Source organism: Vidua chalybeata, chromosome 9 (genome assembly GCF_026979565.1).
Source record: "Vidua chalybeata isolate OUT-0048 chromosome 9, bVidCha1 merged haplotype, whole genome shotgun sequence".
Classification (NCBI taxonomy): domain Eukaryota; kingdom Metazoa; phylum Chordata; class Aves; order Passeriformes; family Viduidae; genus Vidua; species Vidua chalybeata.
The window spans coordinates 11445979-11470632 of record NC_071538.1 but is presented as its reverse complement, the minus strand read 5'-3'; the positions used below and the strand labels follow the sequence as shown (position 1 = coordinate 11470632).

Genomic DNA, 24654 nt, shown 5'->3' with positions numbered 1-24654 from the left:
GCTAATATGCTGCACCAGGTTGGAGGGAGATAACAGCTGCTGCTGCTCTGCTGAAACATCCACCTAGAACAGCACTCGGTCACCGCGCAGTGCGCGCTTGCCTACAGCCACCACCAGTGCTCAGCTGGGGGATCACAGATTCCAGGAGACATCAAAATATGGCAGCAAACCACAATGTATTCCTGCAGAAGACAATCAGCCACCAATGCCATATTGTAACAGCAGCCAAAGGCAAGAAAAGAATAAAAGAAATAAGTATTCTTCACAGGGAGAAGTCTTTAATGTTTTGCAGATACAAGAAAAAGAGATGTATTGCACCTGCAGCAAACATGAATAAAAGGAATTGTATTAGCAGGAGCTAAATAAATATTTGTTAAATAATACATAATATGCACTTTTATTTTTGAGTTTTCAGCCGTTCTTTTCAAACACCTCTAATGATTCAGTAGCTGAATTAACTAATGGCGGGGGGGGGAAAAAAGCCCCGGTCTCTGGAAAGCAGCTTAGATGCAGAAGGACAAATATTCTGAATTAAGATATCTTGGTTACAAATCTCAGGGTTTCATTTACTCAGTTTGCCTCCAAGAATTGAACAAACTTGGGTGAGCAATTTGAAGACCATTTAATCTCATCCCTAATCTATATACTAATAACAAATGTAGTGATTCTCAAGAAGCTGTTAACTGAACAAACAACAGAAAGAGAATCAGCTGTCTGCCATATGTTTCTTGTTTATTTAAACAAAAATATCCATTCTGTGTTCAATCCAGGGTCCATCCAAGTCAATGTAAAGACTCTTACTAGTTTGAACAAGTCCTGGAATAAAGTTTATGTGGTTTTACATATGGAATCTTTCTGTATATTAGCACTACAACTGTACCAAACCTCATCAGTTGAAAAACTAAACCAAACTTTTAAAGATGTGCTTAGTTGGTTTGTGTTAAAATTTTGCACTCCAGGAATTCAACACAGCAGCTGGTTTCTTAAACTCTATTCAAAAGTTTAAGCGCTCATGGGTACACTCAGCTCCCTGCTTTGTTGATGAAAAAATTCCATTTGAGCATAAAATACCCATTGCTTTGGGTACACAAAGGTAAACCTTTTCTCATTTCAAGATGTCTTCCTATTTGCATTCATTCCAGAGGGAAGACTTTGAGAAATAAGAAATTAGATTCTTGTGGGCTAAATAGATTCCCTAAAATTTGAGATTAAATCTGCTTTCAGCAAATAAAGGTATTATTTAAGTACATTAAATACTTGGATTTCAATTTATTCAAATATCTTAATTATTACATTTAAATACAGTATTTAAATATTTAAATATAGTGTTTAAACAGATATTAATTAAAGATAGGGGGAAGCATTACTTTGGAATAAAATGTAGAACAGCCTCAAGAAGTTATATTAGCCTTAGTTCTGGAACAATATCTTTGCTTCTGGTCCTCCTCACAAAATGATGGAGGATCATTCTAATTCTGTTTCAGATGATCTGTTTCCTATTTTGCTCTCAAGTGGCTCAAGTCATGCACAGACACTTCACAAACCAAGCTTTCCCTCATGAAATATTGAGTACCACCATGCAAAGCTCCCACTGTCACCACATCCTGCAAACCTAAAAGAGGTGACTATCCCATGAAACCATATTTTTCCCTTTTGCAAAATGTTTTTTTTTGACAATACTAACAAGTTCTTTTTTTTTTTTCATTAAATATTGACACCTTTCACCTTTTGCTTCATTCAAACTTTATATATATATATATATATATATATATATATATATATAACAAACAAAACAAACCACAACACCACAAAAACAAGAGGAAAGATCTCTGATACTTGTACCTGACCTCCAAAGAGTCATTACACAGCTACTGGGCCCAGAGCATTAAAAGAAACCAGATGTTTTTCCCTACATGGAAGCCACAACTGCGATGTGGTGGCTTAGGAAGTCAGTGCACAGAGATCTGCAGTAGCAGCCAAACCCAGCAGCCTCCTCTGTCAGTGCCTAGAGGAGGAATTCTGACCCAGCCAACCTTGTTTGTGATGGATACAGTGACAGTCAGAAATAAAGTGTCTTATATAATTTGCCCGCCTGCAATTCAGGCTTTGCAGCAATCCTCGACCAAATTCTGGCACACGAGCCTACAGGAATCCAGCATAGTCTGGGCTGCAGCCTCCACAAACATTGCAAAGGAACAGCTTGAAGTGTTCAGACATATTAAGTGCCTGGAAATTTTCAAATATTCATTTGCAAGAATTATTGTACCTCAAAGCCCAAGTCTTGAGACCACCACTCCCCAAAAGGGCTGTGCTAGAGAGCAGAAATGGAAGGCTTCTACCAAGAGGTGGGCAGATGCAAATTGATTTTCAAGTGCCCTCCAGCTTGGGTCTGTGTAACCCAATGAAAACTAGTCTCATTGCTTATTAAAATTAACTATTTTTACATTAGGGCAACACTGAAGACAACCATTTTCAAGTGAATTCAAATTTTTCCCTTTTGAGTGAGTCTCCTTCATTCAGTCTGACATGGCAATACAATAATTAGCTGACAGTGCAGTACCAGTATGGCAGGAGACATAAAAGAAATTCTATTGACTTAGCCTAGAGGAGGAAATCCCTCACCAGTGTGAGAGAAGATGGGGTTTGGACAGAAGTCCCACGTCACTGGGTAGCCTGTGGGTTAACTTTGCCTCCCAAGTTACAACAGAGCTCTTTGGCTACTGCACTCGAACTGCAACACACCCTCACACCCACACTCCTCCTCCTCCTCTTCCTCATCCTCTCCCAAATAACTGGCACTATCAACATTTCTGTAGTGCATGATCCAGATCTGGCTGGCCTCACTCCTCCAGCTCCCTCTTCCTTTTTGCATTGAGAAGCATGAAAAACTCACAGTTTGTTTCGGTGTCGAGCAGATTTTACTTTAAGTCAATGACAGGATTTCCATGAGCTTCAAAGGACATGGCAATAGATCCTCTTGGTGTCAAGGTACATTCCAATGCTAGATTAAGCTTAACATTTCTTTCACAAGTTTATTTTCTCATCCCAGAACACTGGCAAACAATGAATTCTATGCTATTACATAACTCTTGCACTTTCTGTCAAAATACTTCCATATAACAGTAGAGGTATTACCTTTCATCAAAAAGAATTGCAAAATAATATGTGGATGGAATTTCTTACCATGAAGACGTTAGTCTAAATGTTTTGATTGCATTATGTGAAACTCATAAAATGAAATTTCTACACTATAAAAGCATTTTTAGTGGATTACAAAACACTTAAGTAGCAGATATGACTAATTCAATAAAAGTCAATAGGAAACTGATATGATTACACTTTTTCCATTTTTACTTCCGCTTCATTTATCATTTTCTCTGAAAACACATGCCTGTATCTTCATGAAATTTCATTTATATAAGCAACATTATTCATGTTTCATGAATTTGACCAAGTTCAGAAACTAAAATTACTTGTAATCTACCTTATTGGCCTCCTACATTAAAGTTCTGACCCTGCTGGCCCCAGCTAATAGAAAAAACTCTGGTGTGAGTCAGGTTTTACTTAAGCTGAAATAAAGAATCTGTATTTTCCTTGTAATACTGCAGCCACATGTCAAAGTAAATTATTTAAACAAGTAATTCTGCTGGCAAATGCATCCATGAAGTGCCAGATTGTGTACAAGAGCAGGAAGATAGCCCTGCTCCAAGGCCAGCCACAAGTGTCCCTCCTATACCCTCCTACAAGGCAAAGCACTTCACTACTGCAACCAAAGTCTGAAGTTATGGATGCAGAAAGAACCATGGGGTAAAAGAAAAGAAAAAAAAAAAAAAAAGAGCAATCTCCATAAACTGAATCCTGAAGTTCCTTGTTTAATTTTAACTCAATCAAATTTCCCTTTCAATAATATTTAAATCTTGTTCACCATAGATCTCAAAGTACTTTACAAAGCATCATAAGCCTTATTATCTCACTGAAGTTAAAAGGAGATTGTCCTAAGGAAGGAAAGAACAAGGATTTCAGGATTTGTCTCAATAAAAGGTATAAAAAACCTGCTAGAGTTGAACAGATCTATTACATCAGAGAAAAGCTAAAGCTGTAATTTTCTTTTTTTTTTTCCATTAAGTTCTTTTTATCAAATTAGTAAAAATATCATCACTACATCTTCTAATATACTGTAGACAAATATCAGAGCATTTACTTATTTAATTTACAAGTTTGGGAACTTTTTCATGTACCAAGGAAAATTTTCAGATAGAAATTTTATTTATCATTTACAGAAAAGATTAAGGGCAGTTTACAAGAGAGCAATAGAACAATTTTACCATCTGCCCATGTACAAAAAGGATTTTTAGAGAGTACAGAGTACAATTGCAATGGTCTTTTCTAGTTCAGTTTAGCAGCTACAAACATAAAGCACTGCTAGATGCAACCTCTGTCCAGCAGTGCCTGTTGTGACATCTGGATGCTGGAAGACACCTAGAAAAACTGGGACCACATTTTCCCCTGGAATTTAAATGGCAATCAATGTGTGGGACCACCAAGAGATTTTGGCCCTGTCACAGCTAAGAAGCAGGGACATGAACCTCAGGTGCAGGAAAAAATTCCCTAAAATAGCCTTGGAAAAGGCCTTTAGCAATTCCCAGCAGGAGACAACCCTTGGGGAGGCCCCTGAAACCAGGGGGGCTCAGGAACAAGAGCAGACCCCGAACACCAGCAGTGTGGAAAGGACACTCCTTCCTCTAGGATCACTCCAGGCAAGAGGCCAGAGGAGAGACACCCTCCAGTATCAATTCAATTAAAGAATCATGGGCTGAGCACTTATCTCCAGAGCATGGGTTGTGCTTGGGGTGGCCAGGAATGACTTTGGCAGCTCTGGCAGGCAATGGATTGAACAAACAGAAACAATTCTAATGGCAAAATCTCAGGTACCTACCAGACTTCAGACATCTGATGGCTTGAAGGATTTAAAAGATCCCATAAATTAGGTGAAATTTAGACACCATTTGCTTGCCAGTTCCTGGAAGTATATTTCTTTTTAAATCATATCCTTTCTATCTGTAATAGAAGGCAATTATATATTTGGACTTGAGATCATGTAATATTTTGAAAATTTACAATATAAATATTTCTCACAGAGTTGTAATTTTCTTCAGGTGATCATAAGAGCTACAGCACATTCATCTGACTAACAATGCAGGAAGATATATACATATTTCAGGATTAATGATAGGGTGCTTGAAGCAGCTTGCAATAATACTCAGAAGAATAAGAGGTTGTCATTAAAAAAAAAGGCAGAGGAAAATTTTGGGATTGCAAACTAGAATTATTCTGCATAGGTAGTTCTACTTGTTACTTCTTTACTATGATATAACTTTGCTGATGTGAATGAACAGAAAGGCATCAGATATTGTTTTGTTTATTGTCACTTAAGTGGCTCCTGATTGCTGGAGGTATCTTCATTAGACTGGGCATAAAACCATGTGTTTAACATGGGTGCATTTTTTTTTGCCCATTTTCACAACATACTTTTTGCTAATACAGCTAGAGGAAACTGTAAAATAAAATTTTCTATTTCTGCAATGACAAGGTCACCAGTTCCAATTCAACATTGTTTAAAAAAATAGATGGCATTAGAGCCTGAGAAATTTATTTAACATTCCCTAGCCTGCAGTCTAAACCCCTTGTTACAGGCAAAAATGCCAGTGGTAACATACTCTAAAAGCCTCATCTTCTACAATTGAAAGGAATACAACATTTGTGTATCACTCACAGTATGAGGTATTTATTTATAATGCTGCAAACTGTCAGCTCCTGTTTTATTTCCATTATATAGAGGATGTCAGGAACTGTCAAGAGGAAGAGTTTTACCAAGGGACAAGCCATGGAAAGGCAGTGGATTGACTGGGTGGATGCTGCAGTGAACACACTGCTGGACATCAGGGAGCTCTTGTGGGGCAGCCACAAGATTGTGAGGCACCACAGCCCCCAGGGTGGGGCTGAGCACAACCTGCTCCACTCAGGGCACACTGGGGGTGGCTTAGATGAGAAAAAGGCAGAATTAAAACCTGTACATATAAAATATATTAGGGAAACTGTCATTTAAGGAAGGAAAAAAAAGCATTTATACTAAAGAAAACCCCAAACAAGAATAAGAAAACAGCCATGATTAAATTTAGACTGAGAATTTGCTGACTATTTCTGACCATCTGAGAAGTGGAGTTGTAGAAACCTGTCTTACTATGAGTGCTGGGTTAATAACCTAACCCATCCTAATCCGTGAGGCTCAGTCTCTGAAGAAAACATGGTCTGCACGGCTCCATGGAAGAGTGTCTGAGATCCAAACTCTCTGAGAACAGCCAAGGACACGAGAAGCAGATCAGGAGCATTAGCACAGTTCTCCACCCACTGTTTGCTTTCTCGTCTGCGTTGTGCTTCCTCTTTCCTCCACAGCATCACAGAGAACTTTATATAAATGACTTTTGGAATCTGTTCCCTCTTTCTTCACACTTATCTCTTTCTTCACTCTCACTGTGTATTCTAAGCCCTGCCCTTGACTTTGTCCAGTCCACCTCTCTTTTCCCACAAAGACTATTCTCTTTGAATACTGCATTTCCTTTCACAATTTAACAGTCCTTTCCTCTCCCACACATCCTGGCACCCACAATTTTTATTCCCATCTGCTGCTTTATGCCTAGGATTGAAATATTTACCAGAAACATAGTAACTAGTGAACTAAATGAAGAAATGGAGCCCATTTTCCAGAGACAATATGTAGAGAGCAAACCAAATCATCTTGTTCATCTTCAGATAGATACACTGAGACCTCTAAACCCTACTGGAAGATAAAGAAGCAGCTTTTGACAGCGATGAACAAAAGTATCAAAAAGTGAAGCCCAAGACACAGCAGCTTTAAGAAGACTATTTCTTTATGACTTAGAGATACACATTCGTTGCAAGAAAGAAAATCCTGAAAATTTTATCACTGCATATGGAAATTCCGATCAGTGTGTTCTTCTCAAACTCAAACCCATGTTTTCTCACATTCAACCAATGTTGTATAAAAAGCCTCAAGAGTCCTTACTCACCAGGCTTTTTGGGAAAGAAAGAACACTTCATCTTTCCTTCCTGCTTTATCACATCACAGCACTTTCGTGCCCCTGAGATGAGATTACAGGTGACAGCAGGACAGATTAGCAAAAGAATAAGAGACTGTCTTCAGCTGGCTGTTCTATTCTTCCACCAAATTCTTCCACCAGTATCTCCTTCTTCTCACTGCTTTCATAAGTGGCACCTGACTGGAAGCAGACGTGGTCTTGGAAGTTGTGTTCAACCCATGTTTCTCCAAGGGACCTCCTCCACATCACTGTACCCAGGTCTGAACACACAAATTTACTGCCTATGATTAGAGAAATCTTAACAAGCCTGATAGAGCTGTTACACCGTGCCCCAGTCTGCCTGCTGTGGTGGGGAAATTGTGCTTCACACAAGCAACAGGGGAGAGCAAAATGGAACTGGCACAGCAAAACAATAGAGGAGGATTCCTTCCTCACTTGTCTGAGCTGCAGACACCAAACACTGCCAGGCTGAACCTGTGGGCTTGCACAGGCATTTCCTGACAGGTCAGTCCCTTTGGCTGACAGTTGCAGCAAGTGTGAATTTTTAACCTTTTTCTAAGGAATATTTTCCCGCTGCTTTTGTTTTTCCCTTTTCCCTCAGACCTGCTTGTTCTGATGAGTGTCTGCCCATCAGGAAAAAAACACCCACTGATAGAGCTGTATAAAAATTAGGAATAATTATAATCATTATGTGCCTTTCCCAAAAATAGAAACCTTAAAGATTTAGATTTCAAGAGGTCTCTTGCATCCAGATTTGCATTATTGGTCCATCCAATGAGGATAATAAACTTGTCATTAACTTAACACAGGAACTGCTGTAAATACCATTAATCATGCACTTGCTTTACTTTTACTTTTTACTTTTACTTTCCACAAAATGGAGTAGAGAAGCCACTTTGCTTTTTTACATGCTAATCACTTTCAAAACACCTGTATCCCCTTTGTCAACTGTGCATCTTTTATTAGTATTGGTGAATTGTTTTTAAACAGAATTCTCAAGTCCCAGATATGAAAGAACAATCAACATGTCAACTCACATATTAGTAAGAGACTATCACACATCAGATCTTTTCAATGTTTGTGATTCTATTGGGATAATATGGATTGAAATAGTATATCACAAACACAGAAAGGAAAGTCTCCAGTGACAACAGTACATCAATGATGTCAAAACACTGTCAAATAAAGCTATTATTCTTCCAGCTGATACGTTCACTTGCATAGTTTGCCTTTGTTATGTTGTAATTTCCCCTGTATTTTCATTGTTCAAAATTCAAGCAATTATTAATTTTATACACGCACGTCAGATCAGACATTAAACACAGGAATATTTTAAGTGTTTGGGAGTTATGCTGCTAATTACAGAACTGTCTTCCCTCTTAGGAAAGCTTTTCATGCCTTACAGAGTGCCATAAATGTAACCTCTTTGTTTTTAAACACCACTGAACATATAGATGAAAATTGAGAAAAAGCAACTAAGGAATGCACTCCATAGTTGAAGACATTCAATTGGAACACATTTTATTTCATAGTTTACTATAACAGTAGGCAGGACTACTTTAATCAGGAAAAACTTTCATAACATTATGCCCTAAAGCCCTCTCTGAGCACAAAAAGACAAGACTTTCCCGGAAAGATTTAGAAAAGCCACCCAAAAAAAGCAAGATATGAATGCTTTTTAAGCGCTCTCATCAGCTTGTGCAGGCTTTGAAGTTACAGTATGCCTTAAAAGTAGGTTATTGCATGTTACTGTACACAAAAATATTTTTTTTAAGTATCTCTCTTTTAAAAAGAGTAGATAAGCAGCAATCAAGTGGCACTCTTCCTCATTTACTATCCATTATCTGTGCAACTTTGAGTGAACAGAACTCCCAGCTTTAAATACATCATCAGTGGAATGAAAGTATATTTCCCAACTTTGTAAACTACTATGAAATCCTGGATAAAAAGCAATTTCTTAATACAAAATTCATCAGCCCAACAACAAAAATAGTATATTTGATATTAAAGTGATGTTAAAGCACACTCAAGTAAGAACTAATGACAAATACTGCTACTATGTTTAGTACTATGTTTAGTACTACATCCTTCCTCCTGCCTCTCTTCTGTGCTGTTTTGTGGAAATGTTTATCTTTTTGCCTATTATTGGGGAAAACAAAACCAAAAATATCTAAATGTCTTGCACTTCTTTCTTATGAAAAGAAATACCTCAGTGTCCTGTCCCACAGCACTCATCTATGCAAGTCTAGGAGTAGAGCAATTAAACACAGATAGGTATCTCTCTAAGCTCCAGTCACAGCTGACATCCCTGAAGACCTAAATCCCTTCAAACACATGGATTTTTCAGGCTGAAAGACAGAATATTATAAATAGCTGCAAAGAGACAATTCAATAATTATATTACGATTTCATCCAGTCTAAAAATATTCATAAAGTAGAGGTTTTTAGTAAGTTTTCGGAGTGTAGAAATATGACTGTTAGCCCATGATTATGTTCCTGCTTTGAGTATGAAAGAGCCACACAGACACCTGTAACAACACACAAAATATAATACCTGCTTCCTGACAAAACAATTTGTTGCATATATCTCTGTAATGGCAAAATGGAAACACTGATTCTTTCTCCTTTAATCTCTGTACTTCTTTTTGAAGATAGCATTGGTCTGATTTTTTGCCTTCTTTTTTTTTTTCTAAATGAAGAAAATAATACCTTTGGCACATTCTGTCAATGATTCTGTCATTTTGCAACCTGCCCACAGAAAACCTGTCTCCATAGTCCTTCTTTCATCTATTTAGCATCACTTCTTCAGAAGAAGCAACTGCACTTGTAGCTGTACCAACACCCCTAATCTCGGGATAAAGCCTGAGATTAGAGGTAAATATGATCTGTCTGGGGAGGTGATGTTGCCCTCAGGGCTGCCTCTGGCAACCAAAATATAATAAATCAGAGGGTTGGGACTCCCCTTAAATACTGAGAGGGCAGCTCACTTCCCAGGATCTAGTAAGCAGAACTGTCATGCTCAGATGTTATGACTGTGACTAAAGAATGCCATTATTTATTGATATGATTGTTATTATAACAGATTCCTAATAATAGCTGCCACTGGACATTCACGTGGTGCTTGTGCTGAGAACATTTGTAGATAAGTCTAAAGAGAATGTGGAGATTTGAGGTGATGCTGTCAAAACAGAAGTGATATTGTTACATTTGAATAAGAGGTGGCTGCTTCAGCCTTTGCCCTGGGCCAGCAGTGGGGGAGTCAGGGCTTACCACAGGAATTCTGTATTCCAAATGACTAAATTAACCCACTTAATGATTTGAAACAATTCTATGATTCCAGCTAGGGGAGCAGGCACAAAGAGCACATCCCTAGGGTTGCTCTGGTGGTGCTGGTGTAAGAGAGATTCTGAAGAAAAAGTTGGCATCTCTTATTCAGCCAAGTGGGGTACTGGGTGGGACACTGGCAAGTTTTTGACCCCCAAAACATTTCCATGTTTAATATCTTGTTTATTCCCTCCTACACTAATTTTATCAGTGCATCTGTTAAAAAAAAAAAAAAAAAAAAAAAAAAAAAAAAAAAAAAGAAGAAGAAGAAGAAAAACTACTGCTCACAATCCCTAACCTGCTTAGAAAATGGATTCTCCATGACAAATAAGACTAACACAACGGAATAAGGAACATCTCAAATTCTTCCCTCAGTGTTTCCTCTGACTTTCATGCACAGAAAACAAACTGATTGGTTTGGAGAGAAGCTACAAAAAATGGCCAAAAAATACTTTTTCCTCCAACAAGCAGTTTCAATAAACTTGAAATGTAAAAATTATTATCATATTTTGAAACCATACGTCTTAAGTCTGTAGTCTGGTCAGATAAAACTTTTTTTCAGAGTGGAGATTTCTAAAAAGTATTCACTTTTATGGCTACTTAGTTTGTATTTAAATTAGATTAATCAGAAAGCTATACTAATATATATTTATTAGGTTCAATCATTGCAAGCTGGCTTTATTTGGGAAGTGTTATATACATCTTTCTGAGTTGAACACATTAAATTTAATAAAAATAATTTTCACCAAGTATTTTTCCTCATATGATCACTCTCAATAGTAATTTCCTGTTGTTATTCTCCTCTCCTTAATCTAAATTCTGTTCAACTTGCTTAAGTAAGTAGTAATTTGTCCTTCTGTGCATGATGGTTGTGGTCTCTCATCACATTTACAGGACTTTTTCCACTATAATGGCAATTTCTTTTGTGAGAAGAAGAGCTCCTCTTGATGATGATGACTAAATTATGTGTGCATCAGAAAATGTGGCTCAGATTAAAAATGGAACTGAGTGGACATTTTATGCCTTTTGCCCATCAGAGCTTGGAGGGGAGACAAAAAATACAGAGAGTAGACCTAGGGAAAGACTTCTGAAAGAGTCTTGTGAACTACAGCCTCTCCCCCAAATTACCAATGTGAATCATTTATGCTGCACTGGGAATTGTACAGTGGGGAGAAAAGGGCAAGGCAGATCTAACACTGGGCTTGGTGCTTACATTTCATCAGTTCAGGCAGCAATAGAATGTGGCTACAACCCACAGAACCAGGCTACAAAGGTTAAATGTGCTGTAGAGTTGCACCCAAAGTGGTTGCATGTTCCACGCTCACTTGCACAGTGCTGCAGTCCAGGAGTTCTGGTCAATCCGAAACTAATTATTTCTTGGTAGACAAGTGTATTTCTGCAGGATGAAGCTCCATTCAGCACTTGTCTCCAAAGCATTTAGAATCTTATTATAATCCATGTGACCTGTTTCTATTTTAAGTGGAGTAATTCACCAAACTGACACTGATAATTCCAACTAAAGTTTTACAGTCAGTCACAGGAAGTACTGTGTGGAGAGTTTTCTTTCTTTCTTTCTTTCTCTTTGGTATGTTTTGTGTATCTCTGTATATTATAAAAGTAGGAGTTAATCTTGAACCAATGCAGTTTTTGGAATACACTGTATATACCCTTAAGACTCAGGCAAGGCTAGCAGCAACTGTTCAATTGTCACAGCTGATTTCTTAGATACTAGAATAAGGTGTTTTGAGAAGGATTATACTCGGATAGTATGATTTTTTAAATATTTGGTTTATAAGAACAGGAACAAGATAAAGTCAATCTGGTGTGATAGGAACTCATGTAGTCGCCTGCACCAGAAGCAAAAGGATCAACTTGTGATCTCAGGCTATTCTACCATGTGTATCTGTCAGATAGTTTTAAAAATTTATTTTTTATACAGAATCAGAAGACTGATTGATTTCTCATGTGATTTAGCCCCTTTTCTGTGTGACAGTAAAGGGAGAACCAATACCTGCATGCTTCCCAGACTCAGTGTGTGAGATGACCTTTCAAAAATCACTTTGCCACAGAATGGCTCAGCTCCCCATCTGTAAGGTGGCAATAATATTTCTTATGACACATATAAGCATCTTCCAGATCTACTCACAATAAGTGTTCACATTAGAACATGTCAGTTAATACTTGGGCAACAACAACAGTACATAGCTTTAGGCAATAAACAAGATTCTTAAAAATGCATAATTAAATGAGAAATAAACACTTCATTCTGCTCAGCACTTGCTCAGACACACCAGCAATAAGATGTCTAGTTTTGGTCCTCCCCAGGTCATGACAGACACTGAAAACCTGCCAGTGATACAACAGGAGGCCACCACAATGATTAAGGTGTTGGAGAAGTTAAAATATAAAGAAATGCTGAGAGTCTTGGATTTGTTCAGCTTAGAGGGCTGAGAACAGCAAGTACAAACACTGGCAGTCAAAAATTGCAGGTAACCCTGGCAAGAGCCATGCCTTGACAGATCTTAATTCTGCTGAGAAGTATTCCCATAAAAGCCTACATAGTTTGTCTTGCTCAGGAGCATTACAATGTAAGAAATGCAAGGAAGACCTTATGGCATTTGAATAGCCAATTCCATTGATCCAGTGCAGGCACAAAGATCAAACCTTTTCCTGTCCACTCCAGACTTTGTGAGAAATGTTTGCCAACAGGACTTGTGAACGTATTTCTAAAGCAGAGGACATGAATCACGGATATTGTGATTCTGTGGGAAAACACACCAGTTCCCCAGACAAATCACCCCTTTGCATTAAGGAGCTGATGTGACACTTCCTTGCTTGCTCATGCAAAGCACTGCTGGGCTGGTGTCTGTCATTAAATGGATGCTTTAACCAGCAGTGGCCAGGAGCTTTCTGCATTGCAAAGACTGAACCTCTTCTCAAACGAAGCCATCCAGGGAACATCCCTTGGGTTGGTATGTTGGGATGGATATTCTGCTACTGGCTAAGGGAATCTTCTGCTGTCCAGTGGCAATATTAAAAAAAAAAAAAAAAAAAAAAAAAAAAGAGGTAAAAAATACAAGTGACCCTCAAAGGTATGGTAGACTAAGTAGAAATCTGGTATCTGGGCAGCTCTTAACAAAACCAGCAAATTATCTGATTAATAAACAGGCAGAGGTAAACTGACCTACGTACAGTCACATCTGAGCTGGAACACCATGACTGCTTCTTCCATGAATATGAAGAATTTTTACCTACACACACAGAGTGAGGATAGACATCATTTTCTATGTTTGTTCTTCATAGATTGGAAGGGAATATCTGAATCATATAATACAGCACATGAATTTTTTGTCTGTGCAAAATTTGATGTGTTCTTGAATTTAAAGTATCCCCTATGAAAGAGATGAGAACTGAAGGAAAATGAGCACCAACAATTGCTTACCAGAGAACCAACAATAATGCTCTCCACATATGGGTCACGTGGAAATGACAATAACAAAATGATAACTAAAAACTTATATAATGCACATCATTGGTAATGCTGTCAGAAAATCAATTCAGACAAATTTTAGCCTCATATTGAATTCATTACTTTTCAAAAATATTTCAGATAATCCAAAATGCCTGTCCATGCCAGGAATTTACTCACAGCTGCATAACATGTTGGTGGGGACAATTTCCTTAAGTGCAGGAAAAGATACAAAGGAACACAATTGTAAATGTAATGGGCACAGGAAAAGAAAACCTATATGTGTGGAGTTGCATTAGACAGACAAATAGATATATTTCTGCTCAATTATCCTGACTATGTGCACAAAGCTACCAGCTTTAAAACTATTTGAAACTTTATTATGTGTTTCACTGTCACGTTCACTGCTGCATCCATGACGAAGTAAAAACATTAAACCTTTCAAGAGAAGATCCTGGAGGACATCCAGTTATTAATTTCACTAGGAAAACTGAGAGAAGAAAGTGAATGCAGATAGTAAAGGTTGTAAAGCACATAACAAAACAGTGGCCACAAACATTTTTGATGCTGATTTAACAGATGTTGGTGACCTTACTGGATAAACAAAGAGAAGCAATAATCACATTTAACTAGTGTGAGGCACCTCTGCATCCAGAAGATTGTAGAGGCCAGTTACTCTTATATATTCTAATTTTGTGAGCAAAGAGAAACAGGTTTTGGAGATGATCAGTACAGGCTGTATTGCCATTTGTGAAAAGGAAAGAAATAAAATAAAAGCAAGTTTGGCGTGCATTAAAGAAGGAATATCTTTCAGTATTGTCTCAGGTGAGGTGAGACTTATCTGCAAACTGAAATAAGGTCTTAGTATTTGGTTTAAACTATGCTACATGGAAATGGAGAAAATACTTATCTGCACTTAAGGGAGGACTTCGAACACAAACTGGAATGTTTGTCTGCTACATGAACTGTTGGAAAAAATGTATGTATAATCTTTCCTAGGAATGCAGTCATAGGGGGTCAAATTTGCTCTGTTCTTCTTGACATGTCAAATAAAAATAGTAAACTTTCCCTTTGCATAGATTTCTAGGCAAAACAGAAAAGTAACTCATGCATGCAGTTGTGTGCCTACAAAACACAGGTGGTTAAGGAATATTTCTGTGTTTACTCCTCCATGGACATTTATGTCACAGGTTATTCACATTTACCTGCTCCCTGAGACTCAGGCATGATGTAAGGGATGCATCCTGTGCTTGCAATTTTGTATTCAAGAGGAGTTGCTGTGGTCTAGGCATCCTAGACAGCAAGCAAGCTTACATTCACAAGCCATATTTATCTATAAGTATGACACAAAACTGATTAAAAACAAAACAACTGATGGGAAAAAAAACAGAATGAAATCAGTTGATATTAATATCAACTCCCATAAGTGAAACAAGATTATTGTAACAGCGAGTGTTTAACATTCCTAAGCCTTGCTGTAAAAAGCAAAAACACAATGCTACAATTAATCAAATAAACATGAAAAAGATAATTTAATCATCATTCTGTTCCAGCAGTCTTAAATGAAGATTTCAGTTAAATAATAATGTATAAACTACATGCACAGCAGCTCTTTTCTCAAGGAAAGGTTCACAGTACTTGTCTATCATTTGTGTATGCCACCAATGTATTTATCCCTTCTTTGTGCCATTTCACAGAGCAATCATTTTGATTGTTTTTTCTTATGTGCCCCTTTTTCTGCCTAGTGTCAGGGGCAGCAAGGAAAATCAGGCCTCATGCCTCAAACACATCTGAGATGCTTCCATTTTTTTGGATTTTTTTAACTTTTAAGGCAAGGAGTTGAAGTCTACTGAATTTCAGCATTTGCTATAAATTTATTCCATTTAATTAGATAATATTTTTCTGAGCATTTGCTCTAAAAAGAATTTTGAAATTTGACTGTACACTTCATGTCCTTTCCAGCTTACACAGCTATACAGCACTGCATAAATTATTTTTGTATTGAAGATGGATAGTTTGGCCTATAAACTGTACATTATTGGAGAATAGATGCTGTGTAAGTAGGTGACAAAAGCCTGCTGTCACCAGGCATCAATCAGTTCTGGATATCACCAGGCTCCAGCACTACTGTCAAAAGATGGGCAGTGTCCCATATGAGGAGCACTGTGCTGCCCAAATGCAGAGAAGGGACAACAGCCTAATAAGAACTCTGTGATTAGTAGGATTTAATAATTAATCCCACATTTTTAATCTTTGCTTTTAAACAGTTAAGCTGCCACTTAGAAGAGGCATATTGTCAGCAAAACCTAATTCTTTTTAATCCATGTGCTGCCTGCACGACATTCCTGTGGTTTTTCCCACACACACTGAACTCGGAGGCAATGCCAAGGAGACAATATCTTGCTTAACACAAAATCTGTGTTAAGTCTTTCACAAAGTACAATAACTCCTTAAGTATCCAAGAAAACCCACAGCAAGCACTTTCAGACATGGGATGATGTCTTTAATTTTGACTTTAAAGCTGAAAATTCAGGCAGCTCGAAATATTTTGTATCAAAAGTTGAGACAGACCATCCATTAGCATTGCTCCACTGAACTTCATTGTTTGGCTATGAAACCTCTCACCGATGATGCTTAATTTATACTGCATTTGCAAAGGCAACAATTACCTCTAATGCCATATTTCCTTTGTTCTGATGGCCTTTTTTGATCTCTTATCTCATTGAAAAATCCTGTGATTTTAATCAATATGTAGTTAACAGCAAAATGTTGTAAAAACATCTTCTCTGACGATGTCAAAACTCCCCTGTATACCATATCCAGCATCTAGAGACTGATAACAAAAAACATGTCAAGTGCAACATCACTAAGCACTAGCCAGCTCTTATTTTAATAGTATTCATAAATGGTGGCTAATTTAAGTGCATTGTATTGGACTGATAATGGAGTCTCAGTTATTGCTCATCTCTAGAAGCATCTATTCATATGTAAAGCAAAGACATTAGCCATGTAATTAGCCTGCAGCATAACTATCATCCTTCACTCAATCATTTCAGTTCCAACTGCCCAAACAATAGTAACATTTCACAATGTTTTCACTTGAAATAGCTGGTGCCTTAATCATAGTGTGAATTTCTTATGAAAAGCTCCCACAGATAGTGTACATCATGCTGGGAAAATGAGTTTAAGTACAAGAAACCGATTAAAACTCTAACAATCTCCTAAGGATAATTTGTTAAAGGGGTTTTGTTACTTTCCGTTCACTCTAAAAATAATCTAGTTCTTTATAAAAAGGTTCAGCACCTAAATAACTACTTAAGATTGCATAAGAATAATCAATGTTTTTCCCTTTGTTGGCTACATACATTTATATTAAACAGAAATGCAATTTTACTGTTAGTTTTAATAATATTTCCACATATTTCTATTTCATTATTCATGATTCTGTTTTGAAAGAAAAGAAATATGTAATCACTCTAAGCAACTATTGGAAAAATCCAAGTTTATTTTAAGATGGAATTTAAACGAAAAGGACCTTTAAGATATTTTCTGCCAAAGTAGGGCCCTAGATTCTAAGACTTATGTATCCCATCTTCCTGTTTTTTTCCTATGTTCTTGCATTTATGAATGTTGTTTTCAAGACATATTAAGTTTCATATGTTTTGTAACATATTCCTTAGTTATTTTAATCAATGCCTACAGTGTCAGTTAAGGCTGACTTTGAAGGTCACTCTTAGACATGAGCCATCCATCCCTTCTTGTCTATGCATTTATTGATATCTACAGATAAAAACCATCCCCACTGCTTACTAGGAATGATCTGCCTCAGGCAGGACCAGCAAACCTGTTCCTGCTTCCCAAGGCATTTGTAACCATGGGATCTTGCCCACTCAGGGCAGGAAAGGATGGGCTTGTGGAAAGGTTTATCTCAGATCCTGCATTCTGCAGGTCTGGGCTCAGAACAAGCTGTTACCAGGAGACTGCAGAGATTTGCAAGTGGAGTTGAGGATCACCAGCTCAAGATTGTAAGGTCAGGCTAACAAATTCCAAGTCTCTTTAGTGTCTCAAACACAAAAATTAACTCTTCAAAGGGACTCCAGGATCAACCTCATGCATGAGATACTGAAAGCAGTGTTCAGTTTATCCATAAAGAGCATCCTTAGAAGCAATCTGGCACAGAAAGGCATCAGCAGGGGGGAAGGGAAAAAAAAACAAAAAAGAGGGGAGGATTGGGATCCAGAAAAGCCAAAACAATCACTTGGAGCCTGGAAATGCTCAGAAAAATTATTTTCTCCAGCCATATCACAGATATTCTCCTTTGTGTTCCACTCATTTATCTAAGGAATAGTAAAGTGAGCCTTTAAATTTATTCTCTTTCTACATTAAATTCTTTTTCAGCATTTCATAAAAATATTTAAATCTTTTCCTCAAACATCTTCAGTTGGGGAGAAAATAATTGGAAAACTACTACAATTTGCAAGAAAAGTCTACATAAATTTACCTCAGCATATTATGCAAAATGGCTGAATACCTCAAAGCTTCAGTGTGTGTTAGCTGGCAAGTTTCCAGTGCTGTTCCAATAATTTCTCCTCCAATAACAGTATGATAAATAGTTTTACTGAGCTAAGATGGAACTGAAGTTGTGTGCACTTTCATGAAAATATGATTATCTTAAAATCAAATATGAGATTTCCAACTGAACATATGAATAAGAGCTGCAAATGTGATGTCAGTGCCTAGTAGGGACCCTAAGAGTAATGGAAGTGAAATGACATGTATATTGTATTATCTTTACAGTAGTTTGGAGACCTGGTTTTATGGATAGAATGGCAAAACAGCACAGGAAAATGTGAATTAATTAATCTAAATGATAGTGCAGAAGGTACTCTCCGACCTAAACTGCAGATAATGAGAAAAAAACAGGCAATTGCACTTCTTAACTCGCCAGAGTCCCAAGGTGAAGCGAAAGTAGAGTTCTCAGTTGCTCAGGGAAACTTTCAGCAAGCCCAAAATGGAAAGGGCCACTGAAGTACTGCGGGCTGGACCAGCTCCATTTGTTTAATTTAAGGGAGACAGCTGCTGCGATTTACATAAATTGTGCTTTATTGATCCACAGAGATTCTTGTGGCAGCTTGCCTTCCCCCAGAAAAAAAAAAAAAAAAAAAAAAAAGAAAGAAAAGAAAAGAATGCCTTGTCATCCTTGCCATGTCTTAGAGGCAGCACTGCACCAGAAGAAATATTGAGCAGGTTTTTGCATTAAGTCAGAATTTAGAGTTGAAGTTTGAAGAGGTGCAATACCAACTTGCAGTATCAGAGACTAGGTTTGGGCTTCATGTGGGAAGAAAATACATCAGAAATAGAAACGGGAGGAAAAGCACATTGTAAAGCATGTGAAACAGCAGGATAAAGGTGGGAAAATGAAAATATTTGTGCATTATTTCCTTTTTCTTTCTCAGCAATTTTTTTAAAAGAGAGGAATTAATAGATTTTGGGGGGATTGTGGTAAATATAGATCTCTGAGGGCAAGAGGCAAAGCATAAAGGAAGGCCCAGAGGATCCAGGCTTTCATGTGAGCTGCCACTTCAATATGTGCATTGCAGGAGACAGGTAGGATAAATCAAACAATGTTTGTACAGTGTTGTGGAAATTGCAAGTGTTGTAAAAGTGCTAAGAATTATTATTAGGTATAACATATATGCAAAGAAATCTGTAAAATAAAAAAAATTAAAAAAAAAAAAAAAAAAACACCACACCAAAAAACTAACATCAGCTAACCAAGATATTCTAATTAAACACACCTACTTCTATCAGGTTCTCAAACTTGTTTCCATGCCAGTGTCAGCCTCTGGATTAGCCATGGGCAACTACTGAGAAACAGCAAGAATAGAAAAGGAAGAAAATAAAATGTCTGTTGAGCCATAGGGTGTTGGGAAAAGAAGAAGGAGGCACTGGAGAACTGCAGCATGATCCTCAGGCAGAACACTCTGAGTGCTCTGCCCACCCACAGCCCACACATTGCTCTGGGCTAAAACCAGCTCAGTCCCAATGCAGCCAACAGAAAATGACATTTGCGACATCCTAAGGTTAGCCTAACATTAATTAAACCATCACAGTGCTGCACTATTATCCTCTTTACTTATTTCTTTTGTGGATTTTACTTTTCCTTGAGAAACAGTCGTTTCCAATTAGAATTTTGTAATAAATCTGAATGTCAGAACTCCCCAAGTATGAATGTCATCTTTGTTTAGAGGCTGGGAGGAAGAACTGAAAGCAGAGATGTCCTTGAGCACTAAAATTAACTGAAATCCTCATCTACCACAGGAACCTGAATGTGGCATTAGACCTCAAACTGGCTGAATCAGAATTGTTGCAAAAGAACATTCCAGGACTTGCTGTTTCCCTGAAAGCCACAGGCTGTGTGTGGTGACCCTTTGCAGTGCTGAGATTCCCAGGTGAAATCAGAACCTGGCAACTGCAAATCCAACACAAACCATCAAATGCTACACACTGCCTCCAGATTTTCCCCTTGCCACTAATATTTTACCAGTGAGGATTTCCTTCTCCTACAATCTCTGCTCTGACACTTCAGGACCACAGGAAAGTTTGGACTTGAGGGATTTCATGCAAGTGGCTAAGAGTGAGTGGCTGCTCTTTCCAAGGTTTTTGTGCAAAAGCCTCTGTGCAGGAGATGCAAATCCACCTTCCCAGTCAAGGACCAGCTGCCTACATGGTAATCTCCCTACCACAATTTGCTGCACTGAAAGATACTTCAGGTAGATGACCAAGTAACACCTTCATGCAAAACTTGCAGTTAGGAAACATGGATCCCATCATCCAGATTCCCTTTGAGGTATTATTATATCACATGTATTATTATTCACCTCCATCTATTGTTAGACACTCTGCATTCTTCCTACATTTTCCTAATTATGGTACTGGTTATTAAGCAACATTTTTTTTTTTTTTGCCAAAGGGTACACAACAATAAAATGCTTTTTTTTTCAAATATAATTGTTTCTGTTCAGAAACGTTTATAAACATGTTACCATGTGAACTGAATCAAGAAAACTGCCCTTTCTACTTTTATCTCAGCCTTCAGGAAAAGTGAGAACTGCATTAAAGATGGGGTTTAACCTTTCAGTAAAGTTGTTGCAGGCATTTTGAATATTTTCATACGGCTAAGTTTGTTCAATATTTCATAGGAATTACAGAGGTAGTGCTTTTTACTGAATGCCAGAGATGCATACTTAGAAAATGGCAGTAGAATTTAGCAATATTGCTGCATACCAGAGGTAAGCCTACATTCACTACTCCAACATTTCACTCTGCCATCCTTCAAAGCAATGTAACATGGAAAAAAAAATTTAAATCACTGAGATACAATAAGGCAAAATACATCAGTCATCTAACAAGAGAACCTGTCACTGCTGCACAATGTACAGATCATTTGCCAAAGTCAGAGGTGACAGAAAATTAAGAAATATACAAACACAACTAAAAGCACCAGGTAGACCTGAAAAGGCACAAAATAAATCACTTTGTCCTGTCAAGGTTAAGACTGAACCATGAACTTTCTTGCCTTTGGAATTTTGTAGATGGAATAGATCTTGACATCTTGTGCACAGAAGCTGGGTTTATTCCACCTCAAAGTTTTTTACTCCATGACTCACCTAGAACAGCCAATGCTGCAGCAGCATCAATTTTAAGCATCTCCAAGGTTTGGAATAGACAAGAAACATGGAATTATTTACTACAGTTTGAGCTCTGATAATTACCAGGATAAGGCAGATGAACAAAGTAGAAGCTGGTCCAGACTCTGGGTTAAGCAAAACTTGTCTTCCCCATTATAGTAAGACATTATAATCTACACAATAAAAGTCTTCTGGACTAAGCAATCATTTTCTTGGTTAAATGCTTCTTACTGTCAGTGTCAAGGCTTGTTGCTTTGGAGAAAATCCTCCTTTTTAAAATAAAAGAGGTTGGTTTTAACATACAAAATTTGCTCTTCAACTGATAAGAAAAGTCACAGAAACACAATATTTATAACCTGAGGATGTCTGCAATGAAAGTGAAAACAAACTAAAATATGATAAATACATAAAACCAAGCAAAACTGTTTCTTTGCCCCGTTAAAGTATTAGGTGGAGGAAATCTGTTAGGTCTTCTGATTAATTTTCTTGTAAATGAACATTTTTACTGAGATATTTATGTATGCAAATATACCAGCATAATTAACAGTACAGTAGTAATATGATTGTGTACAAAACTGCCCATTAAGATTCCACACACAGTCCTGATTACTGACATGGGAGAGATTCTTATGACTGGGGAAGTTCAACAAGAGAGTTCTTTAGTAGTAGAAATTGTATAAAATAGACAGTATTAAAATATTTCTTCAACTATTGCCAGCATTTATAATGACAAGAGGCTTTGAAATTGTAACTTTTCTATGGTTTGATTTACAAACCCTCCCAAAATATGTGTACTTGTAAAGCTATTTATCTTTCTGTCAACCAACCCACATGGTTTATGATGGTGGTTTCACATTGTTATTGTATTTCACAACTCAGGTATTTGGATACCCAATCGTATAAAAGACTACTTTCAAACAGTTAAATCCCCAAAAGAAAACAGGATATGAGCCAAAAAAATTTTAAGTGAGATGAACCGAAGCCTGGAATACATCTGTGTTTACACATGGTCTGTTAGTCTGCAAATATATGTGGGCAACTGTGCACACCTAATTCCACAAATCTGAGTTCATAAATTCGTTTCCTTCACTCCCATTTGACACTGTCAATGTATTTTTTAGTCTTTTTGCTGAAAGAGGATCAAGTGTGCCAACCATGAGAGTGACTTTTGAGGCTGCAAACACTTTCCAAGAGAAAGGGACTGATAAAACTGCCTTACTTTGCATATGGTAGGAAAACAGAAGATACCAAAGGTTATTTACTATTGATATGTTCCACGTTTAAAAGAACAATCTTAAGCCCACTGCCTGTCCCTTGAGCCATCTGGTCCCTCCATTATTAATTGTTCTACCCGACCTTCACAAGAGAAGAAAAATATTGTTGTATCTTCTTTTATCTTGTCTTATAATAGGAATCATGTTTCATAGTGCTGAAATAAATTACTTGCACAGTGATCAAACATCTTAGCTTCGTTTCAGCATTTAATCACCCGTGAAAGTCTTTTATTGCTTTGTATACTCCAAAGTCATGAACATTATTTCCTATCTATTCTATGGAAAGTATCTTTCATTTTATTTTTCAATTGCATCTTAAAGTCTATCGTTCTTCCACCAAGCACTTTGGTGCAATCCAAATGTATGAAGGACCTTTGTTTCTCTGGTATTTAAAGTAAAATACTCTGGCTAAATTAATACTAATTTCATTGACACTATTTCCACTCAATATATACATTAAGAAACCTCAGAAAATAATAATAAATAAAATCAATACATCAGACAATGGAAGAGATGATGGTTGTTATAAACTCCATTGTGTTTTCTAGGCTGTTTGTCTAAGTATCATTGCTATTTTAAAACAATAGTCCTGTACCAATTCTGCCTGAAACTCTCACCAAATTTATGGATGTTTCAGACAATTACTTAGTGTCACAAACCTCAATATAGGTTGTGCAACATACATAGATTTTTATTTGGTGAGCTAGTACAAAGTCAAACTTCGTTCTTTCAAATGCATGAAGAAAACCCACACCTTTAATAATTACAGAAAAAAAAACCCCATACTTCAAGATTTTTAATAGCACAACACACACACAAACCAATTGCTATTCTAGAAAGTCTAGTCTAAATTCTAGATTAAGAGAGATATAATGGAGAGAAAACATTTCTTGAAAACCCAGTCAGTCTGTGTGTCATAATCAGGGAGTTTTATATCACAACCTACAAGTATTACTCCAGCTGAAATAAGTGTAACAAATTACAGTGACAGAGGAGCTATCAAACTAAAGCCTCATCTAACATCTGTGACAAGGCCATGAACCAACTTTGAACCAACTTTTAAGTTGGCCCTGTTTTGGGCAGGAAGCTGGTTCTCAGAGGAACCCCACCTTTTCCATAATTCTGCTCATCCATAAGCTACAGGGGTTGTTATCAAGAATATTTAATATATTAATTTAAATCATTCATAATAAACTTTTGAAAAGTTCTAATTTTCAAACAAGTCAAGCTCTGGGAAAGTGTCCCAGTAGAAGCATTGATGGAAAAGCAAAATAACCAGTTTTAAGATGACGTTTAAAAACTTGCTGCCCTATCAGCCACCTGCAGCAATGCAGGACTGGCATAGATGAAACAATTGTTCCCTCTTCAATGTTCCTATGTTCCATTGAAAGCCTTTTCAGTAAACAGTCATTACATATTTTTTTTATATATAATATAAAAAATTCTGAAGAAGAAATTTCACCCTCTTATATCTTCATCTGCTTTAAATCAGAGTTATGGCTAATAGTTCACTGATTTCTGATTGTGAAAATATAAATTATTTCACATCTCATATAAATTCACTTTATTGAAATATGATGGCAGTGAATTTGGATGCTGAATTCCAAAATGAGATAAATGTTATTTCTGTTACAGAAGCTTTTTCTAGTCCTTGAGAATTTTTCCATTCTCATTGGTTTCATAGATTATGAGTTTTTAGATAGTTGCAAAGCTTCTTATACATAAATATAAGAAAACAGTAGAAAAAGAAAGAATAAATAAACAGTATCTGTTTGGAA

At 37.1% G+C, this 24654-nt stretch overlaps 1 protein-coding gene across 1 annotated transcript in view; it reads right to left on the bottom strand.

Annotated features, from left to right (window-relative positions):
• LOC128792411 (BEN domain-containing protein 5) overlaps nucleotides 1–24654 on the bottom strand; it is a 562082-nt gene that overhangs the window by 413808 nt on the left and 123620 nt on the right. The window lies entirely within an intron of this gene.